This window comes from Nuphar pumila, chromosome 4 (genome assembly GCF_984573655.1).
Source record: "Nuphar pumila chromosome 4, dmNupPumi1.hap1.1, whole genome shotgun sequence".
NCBI lineage: Eukaryota > Viridiplantae > Streptophyta > Magnoliopsida > Nymphaeales > Nymphaeaceae > Nuphar > Nuphar pumila.
Window position 1 is genome coordinate 128,314,241 of NC_143252.1, and position 6,137 is coordinate 128,320,377.

General features: G+C 37.4%; 1 long non-coding RNA gene across 1 annotated transcript; it reads left to right on the forward strand.

The window, feature by feature from the left end:
* The first annotated feature begins 441 nt into the window (after positions 1-441).
* Positions 442-4,499, forward strand: LOC149841003 (uncharacterized). Its single transcript, XR_016431625.1, has 5 exons — positions 442-460; positions 1,828-1,884; positions 1,961-2,038; positions 4,262-4,309; positions 4,395-4,499. It is a non-coding gene; the product is annotated as an uncharacterized LOC149841003 (long non-coding RNA).
* The last annotated feature ends 1,638 nt before the right edge of the window (positions 4,500-6,137 follow it).

The window sequence follows — 6,137 nt, forward strand, 5'->3', positions numbered from 1 at the left end:
GAGAGCTCAATTACGCATACACCAAACATTCCAAGAAATGCCAAAGGGGACTCAATCAAGAAAGGATAAAAGAACATTCCCTGCTTATCTCTAGTTTTAAGCATTTTATGTTCATTCTCAACCCTTACAACCTGCTTCAAGATGGTCTTTTGAATTCTTTTGAATTGCTAAAAGATTGATTATAATACTGTTTATGGGTACCTATGCTATTATTGCAATGGAGAATAATTTTAGCAAAAGACCATTTGAGCAGTAAATAATTAAATATTCTGTTTTCATGCATGCCAGTTCTATTGTGTTATTACTGGTTTTGCTCTGCACCTTGCTTTTGCTTTTTGCCTACCGTTTATTAATAATTGAACATTTGCAGACTGGCTCAGAAACAGACTTTATACTTATTTCCTGCATAGGATAAAGATTTGAACCTAGCCGAAGGGAGCCGGTTCTTAGAGCCAAGAAGGTTGGTTTTCTTCATGTTATTTGGTACTTGAGCATGCAGTTGAGCTATATTCAATCTTTTGAACAACAGAAGCTCAAAATGTTAATTTTGGGCTGGAGAGGATTCACTTGGGAGATCAGGCCTTGGGTACACCATTATAATGCTTGCGTAATATCCCTAAAATAGAGCCAAACTAAGATACTGAGAGAGTGTATTTGAATAGCATGGATCTTAAATCCATGTATCACATCTACCACAAGGCCTACCTGAAACATGGCTTTTATAGATTTCAGATACGTGTATCTGAGATCCCAAAAGGGCTTCAGATATGTGAATGATGAATCTCTGGTGCAAGGGGGAGGGGTCGGGCCAGTGACTCATGGATCTGAAATCCAGCGGGCAAGTCATTACTGCCACCTATTTTACCTCCATTAGCCTACCCACCCATCTCAACCTGTGCAGTCTCTAAGCAGCAGTCAATCCTGATCCTTGAACACCTCCCACTCTCTCTCTCTCTCTCTCTCTCTCTCTCTCTCTCTCTCTCTCTCTCTCTCTCTCTCTCTCGTTAGTTTTTCCCCTTCTTTTTTTTCTCCTACTGCAAGAAATCTCAGAATAATTGTATGATTTTTTTTATTTCTTTACAATGAAATCAAGAAGCCGTCTTGATATTGAGGTTAGTTGTTCTTAAGACAGAAAAGCCATAAAGAGGTTGGAAGAATAAATTGTGGATGTAGATGAAAAAAAATCTCTGTGTTGGATTGAGGTTTCACCACATGGAGAACACACGGCGGATATGCATGTCTGCAAGCTTGGCCCTCTCTTCCTCGAGTTGTTTTAATTACCTTCACTCTCTCATTTTTAGGAGTGTATATTAAATCTTAGGATTATCTTATAACAGCTTTACATTTGGTGTTTAATACAAGACAGATGATTATAGTCTTTCATCTGTTTTGATCATGCTCAAAACTGTCCAAAGAATTGGTATCTTATGAATTGAGGGTCTATTTTTACAAGTATGAGAAATTAAATCCTTGGTAGAGGAGGTCTATTTCAGAACTGTATAGGCAGATATGAAATTGATCTAATGTGATGTTCATCAAACATGGAAGCATAAATTGAATAGTGTAATCTTTGTTGAGATCCATGGACCTCAGATCATCTCGGATCTGACATCTGAGGTGGCACATGCAAAATTGATGCAATATCCCACATCGTTTCATTCTCGTTATTGATGCAGTAGCTAAACTGCCTTAAGTAAGTAGCTATCTCATTCCAAGGAGGAGAGACTCTATCTTTGACCTTATCAGGCAAGCTGGTGTTTAACAAGGACAGTTTAGTAAATTCCAAAAGCAGTAAGGTTGATGAAAGACTTTTTTGATGACATTCAGGAAGAACCTGGAGGCCAGCGTGCACTCATATTTGATCAAGGAAACAGAATTTCTCAGGTGAGCTTCTAACTCTTTCATCTTATTGCATGATAATTTGTGGATTTTCAGCTTTACAGAGGTTCTTTCCATGCAGGGAATTAGCTGTGCTGATGTGGCTGACATCTGTGTAAAGGCATTACATGATACAACAGCAAGAAACAAAAGTTTTGATGTTAGTAGCCTTATTTTCCTACTATCAAGAACATATATATATATATATACATATATATATATATACATATATATATATATATATATATAGAGAGAGAGAGAATAATGGGTACGTGCTAAATGAAATATGCTAAAATGAAACATGGTAAATGGGTTTTTCAGGGTTTTTTAGTTTTATTTTTAAATTTTGACGGTACAGATGTGATCTATGTACTTGATTTTATAGGTATCAGCTCTTGAAGTGTTCAATTCCGACACATAGGTGAGTTTTTATAATGTTCAAAAAATCAACGGTCCAAAATCTTTGTAAATTTTGTAGGCTCCAAATATCATTTTTTTTTCATTGAAAACACGTCATCCAGGTGTGGATTCCTCCTAAATCAACCATGCCCTGCAGAAAAAAAACACCCAAAGAGCAGAAAAACCCATTTAGCACTTACCCATTACTCTCTCTCTCTCTCTCTCTCTCTCTCTATATATATATATATATATATATATATATATATATATTGTTTGCTACCCTTGTGGGTAAGGAACCCCTAGTGGAAAATGTAATATTTTTATTTTTTATTTTTTCATTTGATCCTTCAGATGCTATGTCATATGGACACTCCATTTTGCCTTTTGTACCCCTGTCGACACACGTGTCCTCGTGTTTGTATTCAATTTATAACTTATAATATAATTATATTTTCAGTTTATAACTTTATATTTTCAATATATTTTAGATATAGCATATATATTTAGATAATATTCAGTTTATTTTGAATTTATGTGATATTTAATATATATAGTTGTGTTTCCGTACTTACATTTTTTGAAATTACCATGTTGTACCCTCCATACCGCATCCAGGTGACATAGTTCGCATGTGATCTACATGTTAAGTTTAGTAGAAGCTGACCTTTGGACTATTTTTTCTGATCTATATGTCAGATTTTATGAGGATTGAAAAATCAATGGCCTTAAGTTTAGTACAAACTGACATTTGGATCATTTTTTCTGATGTATATGTCAGATTTTAAAAGGATTGAAAATCAATGTCCTATGATGCAACAAATTTTCAAACCTCATAAAAACATATATTTACGTCCAACGATTATGATCCAAGGGTTGATTCCCGCTATTTTGACCATGCTGAACACATCAATGGCTCATATTTGGTTAAAATAACCTTTCCCTTTGAGTTCTAACTACTGCAGGGATAGCAAATGCTATATATATATATATATATATATATATATATATATATATATATATATATATATATATATATATATATATATATATATATATATATATATATATATATATAAAGTACCATGTTATTTTAGTGGAAAGTCAATGAATCTTTTTGGTTGATCAGGTCTTGTAGATGTATTTGTCATAGTTCTTTTACTAGGAGAGCTCTGTTGACAGTTTTTCAAGTATAAAAGATGACTTTTAAGTGAAATTTTGGTGTAACATTGTTTCTGGTTTTTATAACTGTTAAGATGCCCAGCTAAACATAAAAAATAACATAATCATGTATGTAGGGTTAGATATTTGATGTGTTGTAAGCAAATTGATGGGATTAACTAGATACTGCTATTGGCAGTAGGGGTGGCAATTTCTGACACGACCCGCCAACCCGCCTCTTAGGCGGGTTCGGGTTGGGCTTAAGCCAACCCGTTTAATAAACAGGTCGACCCGCGTAACCCGTTTATTAAACAGGTCGGGTTCGGGTTGGATGTATGCCAACCCGCCAACCCGGCTGACCCGTTTAATAAACGGGTTAGGCGGGTGGGTCAACCCGCCAACCTGTCTGCCTGACCCGTCAACCCGCCAACCCGACCCGTCAACCCGACCCGTCAACCCGACCCGCCAACCTGCCTACCTGCCAACCCGATCCGTCAACCCGCCAACCCGACCTGCCAACCTGACCCGTGAACCTGAAAACCCGTTTACCCGACCCAACCCATTTATTAAATGGGTTGGCGGGTCGTGTCGGGTTACCCGTTTATTAAACGGGTCGGGTTCGTGTTTGCCACAGCCGACCCGTTTAATAAACGGGTCGGGTTCAGGTTGAGGTATGCTGACACGCCAACCCGACCCGATTGCCACCCCTAATTGGCAGTACCAAATATCCCTTCATGTGTGCATGTGTGCGCATGCGCGTTTCTGTGCATGTATGCTTTTTTAGATGATCATTGGCTTTAAAGTGCCTACCTCAATACTGCCGCAGGTATGTTATGAATATGTTTCTAAACAAGGGACGGAGCTCTATGAGTTGGTAAGGCCTCTCTTTAGTCTCATGTAAAGAAATAAGTGTCTCACTATGTTATCCCTATGTGGTCATCTTTTTCATCATTGTGCAGGTTGCTCATCTGCCAGATAAAGCAAATAACTATTTGACACCAGCCCTTTCGGTTCTAGAGAAGAACACGTGACCACGACAAGATTTCTCTTCTGCTTTCCTGTTCATTCTTGTCATGGTATGAGTGTTTCACTTGTTAAATTCTTGCACAAGTAAATTCTTTTATGTCCCTTACCAGCACAAATGTACATAAAGTCGTGTGATGGTGCTGTCTGACAGTTAAATTTTATGCCAAATGAGATCTTGATGCATTGCCTTCAGGCTGAAGAAATGAATAAATATCCACGTCAAATAATCAAGTTTCGTCGTAATTTACATGTAGGTGCCTCACGTATGGTAAATTTGTGATTATTTGCCTCTGTTTCCATAATTTCACAAAGGAAAATGATGTTTTGAAGAAACCATAGTTAAAAAAGTCCCAGCAACCATTTGTTGAGCTTTTTCCTTGATGCAGGAGCAGAGTGAAACTTATCCAGGTCAATGGGTCCATTTGGAATCATTTTGTACTTTTGAAAATTTTCTTGTTTATCAAAAATATTAGTTTTAGTCTACTTGAATTAGGATTCTTCTCCTATAAGTAACAGGAAAATCTAGGATTAGAGATAGTTGAGTTGGAATTCATAATTGTTTTATTGCTGTTAATTCCTATTTTAGTTAATTTCCAGTGATTTCTAGTTAATTTCCTACAATTTTCATTATATTTCATGTTTTCCCTAGATAAACTCGTAGTTAGTTAGATTTTCCTGTAAATCTATTCGCGGGTTTACATCAACTGGTATCATAACACAAGTTCATTTCTCTCGTCCTTTGCCATGATGTGAGTTTCAAGGGAGGATCCTGTGAAAACCATAGCAGAACGTCTTGATCATTTGGAGAGCAAGTTGGTTGATAACTTGACCAACTCGAGAAAAAAAGTTTGATTTGATGATCGATGCATTAACAAGCTCAAATCAAAATCTTAATATTTGCATAGAGGAGATATTAAAGTTCCAAACTCAACATGGAAGGTGTACATCAGAAGCAACGATTGGATCTCATATCTATAATGGCGCAAGTGAAACACATGGATCCCAAGAGTCTACGTGCAACTCAGGGAGTAATATCAAGGAGATGCAACAAACCCTAGATTCAAATGATGGTTCCTCTTTGTAAATTTGCAGCTTTCCCACTTGCGCCAATAAAACTCACATTTTTTGTAAACACTTGATTTGGATGGACTTTTGTCAGATTCAAGAACAGTTCCAATTTTGTAAATCCTTCTAGAATGTTCTTTTCTTGAATATCATTCAAAAAAGTTTCGGATTGGCTGGTATTCCACCAATTAGTCACCCAAGGTTCCATACTTTTATTAAATGACAGAGAAATTCTCAAGGGCAGAATTAATATAGATGCAAGATATGGTAGGAGATTCAATGCTTTCTTTAATTTTCGTCACTTTCAATCCGCAACCCCGCTGAATCATCGGAAAAAATCGCTAGATCTTGTAAACAAGGCAGCAATAGCCTCGAGCAATTTGAAGTTGTAGCTGACTAAATCTGGCCCTCGCCTCACCAATGACCATCTGTCGGTCGAGCCAAACTAAGAGGACCACCAGACGGCAACCCTATCAACCCACTGCTCTCTCTCTCTCTCTCTCTCTCTCTCTCTCTCTCTCTCTCTCTCTCATGGCACAAGCACATGCTAGCAGGGGCCGAGCTGCCGGTCGGACCTTGTCAGATGAGCTCTCATCAGATAGTGTCGGCTA